This window comes from Passer domesticus, chromosome 9, assembly GCF_036417665.1.
Source record: "Passer domesticus isolate bPasDom1 chromosome 9, bPasDom1.hap1, whole genome shotgun sequence".
NCBI lineage: Eukaryota > Metazoa > Chordata > Aves > Passeriformes > Passeridae > Passer > Passer domesticus.
Genome location: NC_087482.1, coordinates 2,563,016 through 2,580,880, shown reverse-complemented (window position 1 = coordinate 2,580,880; position 17,865 = coordinate 2,563,016). Strand labels below are relative to the sequence as shown.

General features: G+C 47.9%; 3 long non-coding RNA genes across 3 annotated transcripts; all 3 read right to left on the bottom strand.

Moving 5' to 3' along the window:
* Positions 1-2,738: 2,738 nt before the first annotated feature.
* LOC135307026 (uncharacterized) lies at positions 2,739-4,599 on the bottom strand. Its single transcript, XR_010367777.1, has 3 exons — positions 4,160-4,599; positions 3,737-3,825; positions 2,739-3,206 (listed from the first exon to the last, which is right to left on the bottom strand). It is a non-coding gene; the product is annotated as an uncharacterized LOC135307026 (long non-coding RNA).
* Positions 4,600-5,300: 701 nt separating this feature from the next.
* On the bottom strand, positions 5,301-7,072 carry LOC135307534 (uncharacterized). The gene is made up of 3 exons (XR_010368272.1): positions 6,912-7,072; positions 5,636-5,685; positions 5,301-5,475 (listed from the first exon to the last, which is right to left on the bottom strand). It is a non-coding gene; the product is annotated as an uncharacterized LOC135307534 (long non-coding RNA).
* Positions 7,073-10,509: 3,437 nt separating this feature from the next.
* LOC135307533 (uncharacterized) lies at positions 10,510-11,640 on the bottom strand. Its single transcript, XR_010368271.1, has 2 exons — positions 11,355-11,640; positions 10,510-11,199 (listed from the first exon to the last, which is right to left on the bottom strand). It is a non-coding gene; the product is annotated as an uncharacterized LOC135307533 (long non-coding RNA).
* Positions 11,641-17,865: the final 6,225 nt, after the last annotated feature.

Below are 17,865 nucleotides of genomic sequence, written 5' to 3'. Positions count from 1 at the left end.
GTTCTTGCCTGGTGTGGCTGTTTCTGTTGGGGTAGAATGCACAGAGCTGGGAGCAGGGCTGGGGCTGTGACAGGAGCTCTGAGAAACTTGCACTGCAGTGCAGGAGCTGCTTGTGCCACCTCAGCCTGCTTTCCCAGCAGTGGCCGTTCACAAAGCTTTCCTGCACCAGCACGGGGACACGCTGGCTAGCAGTGACATGCAGAAACTTCTCTGGGAGCTCATTTGGGATGCTGCCCTGAATCAGGAAGGTCTGGGCAGAGAGGGAAAGATGTTCTGCGAGGGATGGCTGTCCAGCAGTGAGCACATCAAGAGACCCGAGGTGGTGACTTAGGTCGTGGCAGTCCCTCCCCGAAGAGCTTCAAGAGAGGAGCATCAAGGAGCAGAAAGCTGGAGCCGGGCTGTGTGAGAGGGGAAGGAATGTCCTATCAATCACAGGAGCCTTCTTAAAAATTAGATGGATAACAGCGACTATAATTATAATAAAAATTACAGTCTTGTCGCACGCAGTATGGGAAAAAAGCCCAGAGCTGGAATAGAACAGAGAACTTTTGTGGAGGATTTTGTGAACAGCTAGCTAGTTGACAAAGGTCACACTGATATAATACCGTTAGTTAAGCAAGAAGGAGATGAGGATAGGAGTCAGCGGACAGTGTCCAAACCTGGCAAGGGCACTGAGCCCTTGGTGCAACATCAGGATGGGGGAGAGGATGGTTAGTTAGAAATATGAAGAAAAGATGTGGACAGCTGCAACATAGTAGCCACAAGCATGCTAAGGTAGGCGTAGTTAGCTGATAAGTAACTAACCAATAATGAGCTCACCTTTTGCAATATGTATTGGCCTCATTAACACCAATATAAATGTATGTGCCTATCAATAAAGTTTTGAGATTTGCTGATCACTCCTATTGAGTGCCGCATTTTTTCCGCCGATTACCACAGGCCTCAACCCACTACTTTTATCCCAGCAAGTACAGTGAGACAAGAGCACTCCTTTAGATCCAGTGCATTGAATTCAGCAAAGCCTCCCCAGCCACTCCCAGCTGAGATGTTCAGGAATCAAAGGAGGAAGCTCCACCATGATTTCATTGGCAGTAATGGGGACACGCCTCTGGAAGTGCTGCCAGCTGAGCCAGGGGCTGGGCCTGGGGGGGACTCATGTGCCCACATTGCTCTCTCAGGGCAAATGCCGTGTGTGCAACACCAAGGAAATGTAATGAACACTGCCTCGGGGATTTCATACAGACAGAAAGGCCAAATGGAGCAAACTTTGGTTTAATGATAAAAACAGATTGTGTCTCAACAAAGACAAAATGTAAAAAGTTGAAGCATAGAAACACCAAACCTGTTACATTTATTGCTAAATCTAACACTACTAATACATCTTTAATAATAGTTATATATCTTAGCTAATAAACAGAGGGATTCTTATCATGTAAACTAATAGAAGAATAAACAATCCTAAAAACTTGAAAAACAATCTTATTTCTATCTAGTCCTGCAGACGCATAACTCTTGCTAGCCTGGGGCAAATGCAGGGCTAATTTGGCCTTTTCTTCTTGGGGAGAGGCTGTGCATCCTTGCGTGGGCGATGTTTTCTCCTGTGCTTGTTCCTCTCCTTGATGGTTTCAAACTCCCTGGAAGACAGGAAACAAACCATCCATTGTTAACTCCATACACACCATTAAGCCAAGTGCTGAGATCTCCCTTTTTGGATGAATTTCCATCTTTTCAGGCTGTGACAAATTGGTAAAGTGATCAGCACCATGAGTCTGATCTTGCTGGTTTCAATTCTTTGAAATGTCTTCCTCCTTTTGCTTCATCCTAGGTTTAATTGGATCAGCAGCATCAAAGCAAGTTTTGATGCATGTGTTCCTGCTTGTACAAACTGTGTCTTGTTGGGCCATGGCAAGGTTTCACTGGGAATGCTGGGTTTGAACGAAGCTGTTTGGGTTTCAAGTGGGCTGTAAGCTTGAGCAGGGCTGCCAGGGGCGATCCTGCAAGTGGCCTCAGCTTGCCCTGTGGTGCCTTTGGAAAGGGTCAGCGTGCTTTAGGCCAAAGGGGCAGCTGGGAGCAGAAGGAGGAGGAGCTTGCGCACCGTTGGCACTGCCCGCACGGAAAGGGGCCTCCCGCCGGCTGGGGCGGCTGGCGCGGTTGGCAGCAGGGATACTCCGCGCTGCCAGCCCGCTTGCGGCTTCTCTTCCCTGTCTCCCCAGTCTCCTTCCTGGGAGGGCTTTTCCTCCTCTTCCGTTTGCCCGCAGTCTGGAAATCAAAGAATCCTTATCAGTGCTTCCTTCCTTCCTTTTAGAAAGCTGGAATTCACAGCATCCACCCCAAAAATCTATTGGCCTAAGCAAATTCTTCCAAACCCCAAAGAGCTGAGAAAAGGGCTGGATATGGCAGTGGGCTGCGGCAGGCTGCCAACCATGGAGGTTGGAGGAAAATACTCCCCTTTACCACAGCTCTAAGGGGGTGGGATAAATACGTGGCTATCCATAGTTCTACATGTCTGATTTCTACCTCTCTGCCTAACATCTATTTATCTCTGGTTTTCCTCCCCACATGTCTAGGGCATGGCTTTTACATTCAGTCACACTAGTGAAGACACATGATTACCCATTTTCTCCTACCCAAAATAATCTCTCTCTCCCTCTCTCTGTCTCTCTCTGTGAAGCAAATTGCTCTCTGCCAGTAAGGAAAGTATTAAAGGTGCCATGGCACTGCAGCTCCTTTTTGGGGATACGCTGGGGTGCTACAAAAGATCTCTAAAATTTGGCAGCATCTCCATGAAGGCAGCCCAGATGGCTGATGTTAGCAAGCAGTGGGGAATGAAAGGTGTGATTGGAATCTGAGGGTGCCAGCCCTTGAGAAACCGATTTGTAGAGAGTCAAAGCCCATTTTGATGGTGGTGCTGCTTTGTTGGGTCAAAGTTGTGCTCCACAATTCCGTATTTCAGGGCAGCAGCACAACAAAAGTCTGGGCAGCACCTGCTGCGCCTCTCCCAGTGCGTGGGACCAAGGGAACCTGGCAAAGCGGCATGTGGTGTGGCTTGACAGCAGGGTTTGTCCCCTTCTGCCAGTTTCTTGACCCTGCTGGCATGTCTGGATTTTCTTCCCACTCACGTGAGCAAGAGTGCTGCTGGCAAGTTTCTGCTCTTTTTTCCAGCGGTAGTAGTACTCCACACACTGTGCCACAGTCTTACTCGGGATCTGTTGTGAAGAGCAAAAGAAGGAATCTGAAACAGCCGTCCTGTAGGGTGCATTGGAGAACAATGAGAATACAGAGTAAAGTAGGAATTAAAGTCACGGAGAAAATTGAGGAGGGTGTAAAATGAAATGAATATGCAGGAGTCAGAGAGGCATTATGCAATGTAATAAACCGAGTATTGTGCTACGTGGTGCCACATGTAATGCACAGATCAACACCAAGTCCCTATAGCAGAGTTCTTCTTTGCCCCGTTCACTGCAGTTATCCCAGCACAAGGTGTTGTGGAAGCAGCAGCACACCTGGGAGACAAGTCTAACAGAACAGAGCTTTGTCTTCCAAAACAGCCTGGAGAGAAGGGCTGCAGAGGCCGGATCATCATTTTCACACAGGCCTTCCATGTCCTGTTCTGTGACTACTTTAACAGTTTTGGTACTTGAGAAGAGAGGGACATAGGTGCAGTATTTGGTACCAGCAATAATCAACATGTCCCTTCTGATGATCTGCCAAGGTGAGAAATGTCCTGTGGCTTTACCTGCTTCTGGATGAGATGGAAATCCTTGCCGTAGGTGTGGAAAGCCTTTTGGAAGGCCTCCTTCTCCTCAGGTGTCCATCTATCAGAGCCTGGCAAGAAAAAGCAGCAGCTGAATTGATCCCTCTAGCCACTTGAAGCAGATCCCACTGGCTGCCGAAAGCAAGCTGGCGCCAGCCGTCATTCACGTGCGTGCATGTCTGCTCCCTCAGAAGGTGATGAAGACGAGAGCAGGCATTCCCCAGGGAAAAAAGCATGGAAAACAAGTCAAGCTGAAGGAGTAGATGCTGGTGCTTTCCCTGTCCCCAGAGAAGGCGAGATCGTGTGCCGGTTTTAAGCACAACTAATTGAAGCAGAAATGCTTGACACGGGCATTAAGCGCACGGCAGCATGTGTCAGTGAAGGAAGAAGCTGGGCTTGGGTTACCTGCATAATGATAATCAGCCAAGGGATGGCCTTGAGCTGTTGGAGGACCCCCTGAGAGCAACATCTCCAGAGCCTCCCGCAAGATGCAAAGGAAAAAGGCTTGAGCTGCCCCACAACACAAAAAAGGAGCCAAACCCCACCAATGCTGCCCTTCAGCCGCTTTGCTTCTTCAGCTGAGGATTCAGGCCACTGGCTCTCATATGGGTCAAAGATTGTGCTTTGCTCCCAGTCCCTCATTTTTGCTGCCCAGCCCTTGGCTCCTGCTCCCCAAGGGTAGCATTTTCCTCTCCAACTCCATGATTTTGCTCCTCCTGCATCCTGAATTGCCTCAGCTGACTGAGGCTTCTGGGAATTGTCCCTCAAAATGTCTTCGAGAACACAGATCTCCAGGAGGTTTTCAAGGCAGCAGGCTGCAGGACCCTGCGGCGCTGCCTCCAGGAGAGATCTTGTCCCTGCTGGAGCCATTTGGGCTCAGCCCTGCCGCAGCTGGACGAGACACAGCAGGCAGCGAGTGCTCTGCTGCTTGTGAACTCCCTTCTTCAAGGAGCAGCCAGGAAAGGCTGTCCCACTGCCCGGGCCTTATCAATTCCCTGCCCACTCTTGCCCGCGCCCAAACAGCCGCTTCCTACCGGAACGCTGCCGCGAGCCTGGTGCAGGCAGTGCAGGGCGAGCTCCAGCTGAGCTGCTGCCCCGGGAAGGCCACGGGAGCTGGCCATGTCCAACAGTTCTCTGACTGCAAGCACAACAAAAACCCACCCAAAGTCAGCCTTGAGCCAACAAAGGGGAAGGCTTGCCATACAAGGCAGGAGGAAAGCACAAGAGCTAAAGCCTGCAGCTTGGAGAGCACGAAAAGGAGAGCAAAGCAAGGGGCAGCTGAAGCAAGGGCCCACCTAGTGCTGCCTCTCCCTTCCATGCAGCTTTTGTCATAAGGAGTGGGGGCCAATCTCCCCTCTTCCAGTGGCACATGCCTCTGACCCATTTGGAGAACAGCACAGTTGCTCTTTTTCCTGCTCTGCTGCAGAAGCAGAATATTGTCCTTACGCCTACCACTTCCACAAGGGAAGATGGGCGTGACAAGGAGAGAAGCAGAGCCTGCCAAAAGCTGCCTTTTTACCCAAAAATCACCATTTTACATGCCCGACTATCTCAGGAGTTGAAGGAAAGCTAGACAGCTACCTCTGTCTGGTTTTTCCAGGTCAGGGTCGTCTTCCTCCAAGGGCTTCCAGACCAGGGTTGCAGGCTCTTCATCCTCACTTGGCGGCCCGGTCTGCAGCTCAGGGAGCTCGGCCTGAAAGTCACTGCCAACATTGATGTGTCTAGAGGAAGAAGGAGTAGGACGTAAGAAAGGCAAGTGGTCAAGAGACACCTGGCGTGCAGCCACAGCCTTGGACCAATCCCACTGTGACTCTGAAAGAGCAGTTGTCCTGCTTGCCGTTCCTCAAGTTTGCTGTCCTTTAACCCTAGGCCAAAACTCACGGCTCAGTGTGGGCTCTTGCTTTCCTTTTCATTGTGCCTCTCCTTTCCACCTGAAAGAGATCAAAACAACGCTCCAGATAAAACTCATTCTGCCAAGATGTGTCGGTAGCCCTGCTTCTCATCCTCACCACTGAAAACCCCAAGCTCCTCTGTCCCAGCTCCTCTCCATTAGGTGTCATTGCTGCATTTTTCACTTGGAATTTCTGAGGCAGGTCCCTCTAGCAGTCTGCAGCTTGCTCAAGAAGGAAAGCTGAAGGGCAGGCACTAGAGTGCCTTGAGTCTTGGGGCCAGTGAGAAGAGCCAAGAGGATGCATGGAAGATGCGCTACTGCAGGCTTGGGTTGGATGGAAGGCAAAGGTTCTTCAGCCAGAGGGGGCTTGGGCACTGGAACTGCCTCCCCAGGGAAGGGCTCCCAGCACCAAGGCTGAGAGAGCTCCAAAAGTCTTTGGACACTGCTCTTGGGCACAGGCTGGGATTCTTGAGGCTGTCCTGAGCAGGCCCAGGTGCTGGGCTCCATGATCTTTGGGAGTTCCTTCCAGCCCAGAAAATGCTGTGACACTGTGATTGTGTTCCTGAGAAGCACCACTCAAGAGGGCATCTCACAGCTGCCTCTGACTGTGAGGCAGAGCCAGCCCTACACACATTGAACAACACAGACAAATCTAGAGCAATATCTCTCTGGAAAAGAGATGCAAGGCAGTGGGAAAAAATCAAAAAAGCTATGAAAATAGTATGTGTCTGTAAGTGATGTAAGTATGTGAGTATATAGGAATTGCTGAAACCAGATCATTTCTGAGGATGAAAGCCAGTACTGCAGACAAGCCCAGCAAACTGCTTCCATGCTCTGATGGGCAGGCATCCCAGAGGCGAAGTCCCATCCTTCTGGTTTTTCAAGCTTTGCAGGAGGTGTGACCAGAGTGAGGGCGTAGCAGGATTAGCGGACACTGAACCCCTGACCTCCTGCGGAATGACCAGTTGGTTTTGGGGTCACCACAACGTAGTTTTAGGACTTAAATGGGTGCCACGAAGTTTTTCACACGTCACCAGTGGACGAGAATCTGCAAGTGCACCGTGACAGCTCCCTACGTCCTCTATGGAAAGGTGTGTATTTCCCCTGGAGGCAGCATTATTCCTGGAGAAGTTGCAGCCTGCTTTCATGTGCAACCTCGTCTGGGGAAAGTGACCACACACCGTGTCTGTGGTGGTTGGTGGCAGAGCCAGCTGGAGCCTCCTGCCGTTCTGTGAGTGCTTTGGGGGCCCACGGGGATTTTCTTACCTTGCACAGTGCCAAAGTGCTGTGGGGATGCCTGGCAGTAGACGAGGAGATGAGGATGTCGCTGCAGAGGCCAGCTGTGGCGCCGAGTGCAGAAGGTGGCTGCTGAGGGACAGCCAGGAGCAGATGCTGCAGCTGCTGCTCCAGCTGCTCCACCGGTGTTCCACCAACGGCCGCAGGATCAGCAGACAAGGGCAGTTGCTACAGGCACAGCCCAACATTCCATGCAGAACCCCAGGGGAACCATGGGACAGAAACAGGGATAGGCCACCTTTGCCCCTTCTACTTCTTCTGCTGCAAGTTTGCTCTGAAAACTGAGGAGAAAAGCTCCCCACTGGGGCTTTTCTCCTCAGTCCTCTGGATGGGGAAAAGTAGAGCAGGGACAGCTCTGGCTCTCCTCTTTGCTTCTCTGTAAGGTGCCTGCAGCTGAACAGGCACAGGAGGCTGGCTCTGTCCAAGCGCCCATTCCACATTTCCTGCACTGCAGAACCAGGATGACTGGCTCTCCTCTGGCTCTGAGAGGAGCTTGCAAATTGTTCTGTGCAGAACCAAGTGCAAAGCTTTCTGTCCAAGTGGCGGCATTCATCCTGCCCCCTTCCTCAATTGTCTGGTGCCCAATAATGTCACTTGATGTTTTCCCTCCTTTGGCCTGCTGAGCTGTCTCTCACCTCAACACTCCTTCCCTGAAACTTGGAGAAACGGGATGTTTCTCAGGAGAGCCGATGGGGACACACACACTGGGGCAGTGCACCAGCATTGCTGTAGTCAACAGGTCATGCAGAATTTCTAGGTCTCTCTTCCAGCTCCCTTGAAGAAGGGAGAATGTTCGTCTCTACTACTCTGGCATTCCTCTAAGGAAGGAACACCAAGAGAACGAACGGCTTTTCGACATGAACGGCTTTCGCCTTTGTTTGAATACTTAGATATGGTAAAACCCAGCCACTTGTACTGCTTCCCTGCCTAAGGTTATAGTAAAACAAATCTTGCTTCCTTCCCAGCAGACATCTTCCACACATATGTCCCCAACCTGCTGGGAAAACATCTGGAACAAGGCCCACTGCAATGCAGATACTTTGTAGGCTCCAGATCCCACCTGCACTGGCTCCAGCAGGCAAGAGCAAGCTTTGGTCGCTTCCCAGAAGCAGCCTGGCCATTCCCCCCTGCCTCGCCCCCTCGCCATCCTCCACAGCCCCTGCTGCCAAAGCCTTGCTAGGCAGAGCCATTTGCTGGGCTCGGTAAAAGAGTGACTTGGATTCTTCTTTGGTGCAAATACCAAAGCTGTGAGAAGTGAGAGGATCAGGTTCACAGCCGCTCTGCTTTAGCTAAGGACATTACTGGAGGCTCAGAGCCTGGTCCTTTAAAGAGAAACTGAATCTGAGCTACTGGTGTTTTCCTGGTGCATGTGGACATTTATTTTCTACAATCTCAAGATGATCCTGAGGTGTTCTAAAAAGTCTCTTTTCCCCAACTCAGCTGTCGAAAAAGGAGTCAGAAGTCTTCCGTTTTGTTCTCAAGTCTGTTTATTATTTCTTATCTAAAACATTCTCTGTCTGGCTTGCAGAGGTCTGTTCTGTACGTCAGTCTGAGGCACACTGCCCTCCCCCAGGGCTGGTGTTGTCTTTTATACTATAAACTACGTATTCAATATTTACAGTTATGTCCCAATACCTATCACCTGTGTTAGACAGTGACTTTCTACTCTAAACCAATCCCAAAGTGCCACCATCACCAAGAAGATGGAGGCTAGGAAGAAGAAGGGAGAAGAACAGGACAATGCCCAAATTCCTCCATCTTGTGCCCCTAGACCCCCATAGTCAAATTCTTCAAAATTCCACCTTTCACCCTGTGGCAACTACTGTTATGCTACTTAAACTTTTGTGACTTGTAATTCTTCATGTAAAGTTGGTAATTTGCTCCCATGGGTTGAGATTGAATTCCCAAGTGTCTTTGGCTTCCTGCCAGGGTCTCCAAGCCCCTGACAGGATTTTGAGCCATCCAGGGCATCCAGAGGGATGTCCTGGGTTCTGACAGAAGAAAAGACTACATATGGGACTTATCCTTTATTTGACATGAAACAGTTTTCAACAGAAATCGGGGAAAAAAGCCTTTGAACACATCTTTACTTTGAAGAAAGGTGGCTGCAGCAGCAAATACTTACCACGACAAATAGGCATGAGCTGTCATTCTTTATGTTATTATGTGTGCGTGAAATACTGTCACTAAGCCTCTACAAAACACAGAGTGCAATGGGAATCTCTATTTAATCTCCTCATCAGTACAACTTATGCTGGATTCTGAGAGACCTATTTAATTACTTTAATGCTTCGACCATTCCTGTGAATGTTCAAAAGCCATTAACCATGGCACTCAGACTCTGGCAGATATTTGGTCTTGAAGGAAAACTTTTTACTGAGTTTTTTCTTATGTCTTTTAAAACACACTGTGATCAGTTAATATCATGAGTTAGAAAGCCATAGCATGTCGAAAAGCACTATTGTAGCAAACATCTATGTAGTCAGAAAACGTCCTTTAGATAAAATCAGAATGTCCAAGGACTCTATCCTCTCCCTCTCTCTTTCCCTTGCCTCTTTTTTCTACCTTTCCCTTCCCTTTTCCCATTCCCTCTTCACTCCTACAGTCTCTTATATTCACAGAGAGAGGTTTCTATAACCTGTCCCCTTTAAAGGGATTTACCACCCCTTCATTAACTCTGCCAGATGCTGTTTGAAGGCGTTCTCTGAGAGGCATCTCTACACCATCCTGCCCCTGCAGACACTCTGGCTTGGTGGCAGAGGCTGTCACAGCACTGCCAACAGCAACTGTGCAGCCAGAGCTGCAGAATCTGTCACTGCTGGCCTGAAAGTGCCAGCCCTGGATGGAAATATCAGCAGGAGCTCATGCTCGTCCTCCCCGTGCTGACAAATCCCTGCAATCCCTCCTGCTGTGCTCTGTGGCAGCACTGCCAGAGGAGGCAGAGGATGTGACACATCCTCAGGGACACCTCGGGCTGGCTCTGGGCAGCAGGACCTTCCCTTGGCCGATGCTCACTTCTGCAGACAGCTACGGCCATGAGCCTCACACACTCCTTGCTTTTTGGGGCAAATCCCTTCAGCTTTGCTCATTTAAGGCTCTGCAAGGGGCCAAAGACCCAACCCTCTTTTTCTGAAAAAGCAGATGGTGGGCAGTTCTTCAGCCCACAGAATTAAAAATAAATTCTTTTGACCCAAGTAGCCTCCAAGCACATATTTTGTGAAGGAATTACTTTCCCACACATAGTGCACTTTCCCTCTTTTACTGCTAACAAAATCCCAGTGTTTGATGCAAACAGCCCCAGGATATGTTCATGAATAGCTCATCAAATAGCTCACAATCAGCCCCTTGAGAAAAGCAAAGTGTGCTTTCTAATGTAACCAGTTAGTTTGAGTTTTGAATGTTTTGCATTTGCAACTGAGACCCTGTAAGCAATTCTAATTGTTGGCAGTAGGTGAGATACTTCTGAACAAAGAAATCAGTTTTACATGGCATTTACCTGGTCATACAAAAGAATGGATGTTTGGAGAGTGTGTTTTTATAATGTCATATGTTTAAGGTGGGACACACACAGTGTACAACATCTCTCCTTTATACTTTTCTTTTATAAATACATAGTTCTAAGAATTTATAACTTTTATTTGGCTTAAAAGATCAAAGACTCAGTAGTAAACACCTGTCAAGCCTCCTGGACCTCCGTTCTGGCCACCCAGGGCCATAGGGTGCTACTGCAATAGTTATTTTTCAGGCAACAGTAGCAAACATAGGCCCCAAGGCACCAACCTGTCCCCTTTCTGTATCATCAGCAATAGAAATTGGTTTTAAATTATGAGAATTTCCAACTCCCAAATGTCAAAAAGTATGTATTTTCACATGCAAACTATGATGGCTTTTGCTGATGTTTATAACATTTCACAGGGCCAAAGATGACTCAGATTTCTGAAGTTTTACAAAATAGAGATGCAAATGTCACAGGAAGCACAGCAAGGATGAAGGTTTAATCACCCTGAAAAAACCTCTCTTGCTGAAGTGTCCATAGAATCACAGCTTGATCCAGAGTGCACCAATAGCACCTTACCCTGTCCATGAGCCATCCTGGAAATGCAGAGCATGCCAGCCCCAAGTCTGGTTCTAGTGCCCGTTCTTATGCACAATTGTCTCCAAAATCTGCAGCAGCACAAGCCAAGGTGAGGGCAAAGCCCATTCTGAGGATGCCTTGGGGACCCTCCACGCCTGTTCCGAGCGCAGGGGACAGCAGGTTCTGCCACAGCAGCAGAAATTACATTATGTGTTAGTAAATGCAGCATTTAGAGTAGCAACTAAATAGTCCTATCTCAGAGTTAAATGTTCAATTCTTCATAAATGCAGTACCTAAACCAGTTAAATCCCACCTACACCCCAGACATCCACCTATACCTGCTTGTGTAAATTGTATTTTCCACTCCACTCCCTGGCCCTTCTCTCACCACAGTCCTCAAGCCCTCAACCAGGCACAAGCCAACTTCTCACCATGCTGTTAGTAATCACCTGCCCCACCCACAGCAGCTGTGCAGGTCCCTGACTGCTGGGAGAACAGACTTGAAATGCAGACCCCATCCTCCACCACAAAAAAAAAAAAAAAAAAAAAAAAAAAAAAAAAAAAAAAAAAAAAAAAAAAAAATTCAGATTTTTCTAAATCATTTCAGACTAGTGAAAGATCAGGACATTGAGAGACTTGTTTATTACCTTCAGGCCAATCAAGATAAAGTTTATGTCCTTCTGTATCAAGGGAAGTCATGGCTTCATTTTGAAGCCCAGTTTTATGTTTTGTCAGCCCACTTTCCTTCCTCGTTTGTCCCTGCTCCCCAGGAGGCCACTCACTAGGCATATATAGAAATACCTGTGTCTGAAAACACATCTACATGAGTGCATGACTTGCACTGCAGCAGTTGAAGGCGTTGTTTTTATTGCACAAAGATCACAAACCTCTTCTAGAAGAACTGTAGAGTTCTTACTATGGGGCTGTAAGAACCCTGCCAGCACATCTGCTGCTAAAGCAACAATTCCAGCTTTGCAGTGGCTTAAGCGGGCTGAGACAGAATTGTTGCTCCATCAATGCGTAAACCACAACAAAGCAGTGGGGACAAGCCTTTGTTCCAAGTGTGACTGAAGCTTTGGGAAGCAGGTTTGCCTGCAGAGGGCACACAGAAGCATGACACCTTTGCCTCCTGTGCACCTACAATTTCTACAGCATCATTATCACTGCTCGGGTGACTGAGCAAGCTGACAGTGTGTGACAGATTGTCTGTCGTGTACAGAAAGTCACAGAAAGAAGAAGGGAGGGAGAAAACAGGGAAGATGACAATGCAAAAGATGTTGAAGGAGTGTGGCAAGGATTGAGGATTAAGAGACAGAAATAAGAAGAGACCATACCCCTAAACTGTCAAGTGCTGAGGAGAAACTGCAAGTACTTGCATACTTCAGCTCACCACCTGGACTTGCATGCCTTGTCCACATTACCATAATTTCAATAATTTTGATTCCTGGAGAAGCTGCCAGGTCCCCAGTACGAGTCCTACCTCCCTTCCAGCAGTCTCTGTCTGGGCAGAGTTGAAAATACATCAGGGATTATCTTTTACTCCATAAGCATTCAAGACAGCCAGAGAGGTTCCAGGAAAAGGCCATAGTGAGTGCCCAGAACAAAGAGATTTTAAGCAAGTGGAAGAAGGGAGTATTAATTGAGGATCACAGTTATATGTTGGGGTATAACCTTTCAAATATTTGTTGCTTTTGAAATAGAGATTTTTGGAGTTCACTTGAGTTAGCAATATGAATTAAGCATTTAAATTTTAGCTTGTAGAATTAAGTGTTGATTTTTTTCCTTTTACTTAAGAAATCATGGATGTAATTATCATGCCAGGCAAGAACAGGCGGGGCCAGGGGTTGGATATGCATGAAAAGGTTGAGCAATATCATCTATATGGAGCACCTTTGTGAATAAAAGATTGAGCTCAGACCAGGGCTCAGGGCACAAGTTTTCAGGAGAGCTATCTCGCTTGTGCCAGGTGCTGACAATACAGACCCACTTCATAACTACATCAGGTTGTGGAGTCTATTTATTCCACCTATGGCTTCACTTTTCTACTGAAAACTGCAGGTGAGAAAGCCCAGGCAGAAAAGGGAAGGAGAAGCCACGTAAACAAACCCATAGCTCTATACAAGGACAGAAGTAGATTTCATCTTCACCAAGCTGAAAAGAGTGGTTTTATTAGAAAAAAAACAAAAGCAAAAATACCCTAACATCATATATATTCTCCCACCACATTCAGACATTACAACAATAAAAATGCACTATAAAACCACTGCATTAAATTGGTGAGTTAGGAAAAATAAACAGGGCACAGGTTAATCTATATAGATCTTTGGAAAGATGAGCAATTACAATCTGCACCCCAGCTCATGCTCAGTATTTACTATAATCTTAAATAACAATAAAGTCAAACACAACAGAAGACTGATGTTCCTACCTTCTGCTTCCAAACACAGCCACGGGTGGCAGCAGCTACCATGAGCTCCATTCTCCTGAGCTCACAGCACAGCGCAGCTGTTCCAGCCACACCAGCACGGGACTGGCCGCAGGTTGTAGAGCCCGTGCCTGAGCCAGGATCAGAGCGCGTTTCCTCTCAGGTAATGGGAGCCCCGTGCTCTTCCACAGCTTCTCCACCTTCTCCAGGAGCAAAGCAAACCCCACCACAGCTACAAAAGCTGATGCTTATCAAAGTTTTCCCTTAGCAGCTTGGAAGAGCCAACTCCCGCAGACTCCGCAGAGCGTCCGTCCCGGAGAGCCAGCCGCAGCTGCCCTGCTCTCCTTTTATCAGATCTGGGTGACACCCACCCACAGCCATTGAAAAGGGTCATTCCCAGCCTGGGAGCCAGGCGGGTCTAAGCAGCGAACAGTGATGATCATTAGAATCACCTGAGTAACAGCTGAGGTGACTTAGCTCCCTGCTTTGGACAGGCCCCTTTGGTGTCCTTGTGCAGTGGGGCAGTCCCTGCCCCGGCACTGGCAGGGCTGGAGGGCAGCTGGGAGCCTTTCCCAGCGCCTGGCAGCTTCTGCAGCTTTGGCAGCTGGGGCATGTCTTGTGTCTTCTGGAAACCTGCCACCACAGGGGGATCCTCAGGTAGCCTCGGGCTGGCATCTCTGATTTTTTTTTGCAGTTCTTTTGTTTGTCTTAGGTCTGAGATCAACAAAAGGGCTTTTCCCACAACTTGCAAGCCGCTAAGTGAAATAATCTCGTTAATTCACCAAACACAGTATTGCCCCAAAGCAAGAACACACAGGCCAGAAATATGTCCATGCATGTGAAAAACACATATGAAAACTGATAAAGTTTAATAAAGGACAACAGGAAACAAGGACCATAGCGCAAAGGTTATTATGGCTGGATGCATCTGGGCACTCAGCCAAGCCCACGCTGTGTGTTGCATGAAGATTGCTGCATATGCATAGACCCTTATGCGTAGCAAACTTTAGTTTACAGGTTCCAAGAATTGTTTTGCATGGCTCCTCCTGTGTCTTAGAGCATGCATATTCCTTGGTTGTGGTTTTAGTCCATTCTTACCACCTCCAATTTTTGGACCTTGGTCCGCACCATCTTCAGACAGTGAGTGCTGACAGTGGGCACATCTGTAGCAGGTGTCTTCTTTCTATGTTCATTGGATGTTATCCCATTTAAGTAGGCATTTGAACACAAGCATACTTCTATCAGCTATTTCACTACTATGTCTAAGCCTAATTAAGAACTGAAATAAAAACTATATCTTTATAAGAAAGTTACTTTAACATCACACATATAAAATCTATTTTAATATTTGCAAAAAGCCAATATTAGAATATTATAATATGTATCTATAACAATCTATTGATAATATTGCTGAAAGAAGGAAAACTTTTCTAAATACCTAGTGCCTTTGGTAATCGCTTTGGTAATGTAGCTTGGGCTCTACTACTGTTTACTCATCTTTCTATTGCACAGAAATCTTGGATACTTTAGTGTGTAGATCTGTATTTATGACATTCTCTGAAATGGAAGTGAGAGGAGAAATGGGCTAAATTCAGATATCTGAAGTTATGTCTGAACATTTGCTGAGGTAAATCAAAGACTAAAGGACAGCTACTCTTTGTGAAGAATGCCAGAGCAAGTTAAAATATGTATTAACAGGCATAATCAACACACTAGAATTAAAAGAGCATCTCCACCAGAAGAGAGAGTCTATAAAATCACACTCTGCATCAAGAAAACATAATGTCTATCACTACATGGATTTGTTGCTTTGCACGCCCCTCTGCCAAGTGCAAGGGGCCTCAAGGACTGAAAGCACAGGGAGCCAAAGGGAGACAGCTGCACCTACGTCACTGGGGGCTCCTGGGGAAGCAGTTTCCTTGAGAATCAAGCTCCTCTCCTCCAAAGGCACTTCCCCAAATGTCTGCATTTCCCGGGAAACACCAACACACACTTCAGAAACCCTGGCAAGGCTGAATTCCTTATGCTCCTTGCAGCACAGGCGCTCCAGCTCGAGCTCATCTTCCTTCCCCCGGCTCTGTGTCACTTCCTTCCCCATGCCCACGTGTCGCTTTGGGCACGCAGCCCCGGGTCCCTACAAACACGAGCTGCCTGCTGCCTCTGCACGTGCCTGAACTCCTGCCTGCGCTCACGGCAGCAAAACCAGGCTGTTCCCAGCCAGGGAGCGGAGCCCTGTTCCCACAGGAGGCTCTGGTCAGCCCCTTGCAGGACGCTCCGCTGTGCACGCAGCACTTCTCCTGCCCGCCCAGAACGCTCCTGGCACAGCAGAGCACAAGCTGGCCGGCTCTGGGCTCAGCACACCCCAAACCCAGGCACAGGAAGATGCAGTGGCTGTTTTGCAGCCATGTCCAAGACAGCTGGGAAGGGTCCCCTGCCTCTGGTCTCACTTGGTTGGCTTTCTGAGTGGGCCTGAGGCAGGGGCTGCGATTCCTCACTTGTGGGGAGAGCAGAGCTGCCAGAAGCGCACCCAGCCTGCAGGCACTGCCTGACAGCGCTGCAGCCACTGGGACGCTCGCGCCTCTGAGTCACAGCCACTGCACTGCTGCTGCTGCTGCTGCTGCTTCATTTGCTTTGAGGCACACCCAGAGCTCACTGTTAGGCCACCATGGTCTCTGGTTCTGCCCTCTTCCTGTCCCTGTGTATGCATGGAGCCTTCCTGTGCTTTCAGCAAGCTCTTGGGGAGAACTTCCAGCATGGCAAGCTCCTCTGCCCTTGGTGGATGCTTGCCATAGAAGAGCATACTCAAGCTGGCTCTTCAAAAACCCAGGGTCCTTGTTCCCTTCAGCGTGCTCAGCACGACCTTCAACTCCATGGTGCTGTGCAACTGGAGCAGCAGGACAGGGACCTCTGCAGCCTGAGCTGCCCTTGTTCCTCTCTGCCCGTGCACAGACGATGGCGTGGAAGAGAACGGCAGCAGGGCCCTGCGTGTCCCCGGGCTCAGGATTTGTGCTGCTTCAGCTCCAGAGAGGGAACCACGGGTGAAGTGAAAAAGCCAAAGTGTTTATTAAGGGAAGGCAAAGCAAAGGGGTGAACTGGGAGGGAAAAACGTGGATGGGCAGGGCGTGGGGGCTGGAGGGAGGGAGCTGCCAACAGGGAGGGAGATGGCAGGAGCTCCTGGAGCTTGCCACAGGCTCAGCTGTGACCAGCAAGAGCTGGGCTTGGAGCTGCAGCTGGTCCCCTCTGCTCTGCAGGTGGTCCCGTCTTCAGTGGGAACTGGGGGTGGCCAAAGGACACTGGATCTTCTGAGCCTACAGATGAAGTTCGGCAGATCTTGTGCTGAACATCAGCTGGACAAATTGCTTTATAAAGGAGGGGCTTTATTAGCTCAGGGCTTGAAGGGCTCGAAAAGGGAGGAACAGAGAATAAAAAAGTCTTGACTAGCATTTATTTGTTTGTTGTTTGTTTTTTAGAATTTTCTGATCTCTTGATAGCTTAAGAGTTCCAGTCTATCTATTTTTTACATTTCTTTGTTTTGATTATTTGTTTTTCTGATCTATGGAAATCTATAATATCTTCTCAGCTTTTTTTTTTGTTGTTGTTGTTGTTTGTTTGTTTGTTTTGTTTGTTTGTTTGTAATCTACATCATGACTGCCATGGTAAGTTACTTACCAGACAACAAAAACTTTATGCACTTTGTGTTTGCACTGCTGGAAGCTGTGTCAGCTGTGTCATGCTCCTTGTGTGCCCATAAGATGTGACAAGGAGCAGCTGTAGTGGATGTCAAAGGAGTGCAAGGAGGGGTGGAGGAATCAATTTGCATTCCTTAGAAAGAAGGGAAACAGAAGTACTGAGATGCTTTACACTACTTCTGTGATGGGTTTCTGGCATATTGTAATACAATTATCTACAAGCAGGAAATCAGCAGGCTGCTAAAAAATGACAGCAGAGAGCTGAATACCCCTAGTGCTGAAGGGCAAGGGATTTAATTTGTTCCTATGTTGGTAGGGATCTCATTCTGTGATAAGGTAAAGAAACAAATTGCAAGTAAAATAAATCTGTGCACATCCGTATTGAGACACTCTGACTGGCAAGGTGTCTGGATGTTGTGTGCATAAGAATCTCTAACCAAATACCAAATTCTAATTGACTTTCACAAGTGAATTCATACTGGATTTCACAAAGGCAGTTGTCAATGCTCTGCAGGTGAGCAGCTTCTTGAATTAGGAGAAACTCGCTCACTATTCTGAGCAGACTGCATTCTGAAAGTGCAGGTGAAAGAGTTAAAAAATCTCATCAAATACCACTTAGCAGAGAAAGGATTTCTAAAAATTGCATTGTAAATAGAAGCATATTTTTCTGATTTTACTTTCATTGTTCTGTAAAATTAGGATGACTTTTATGAATAATGAAGAAATGAATTTCTG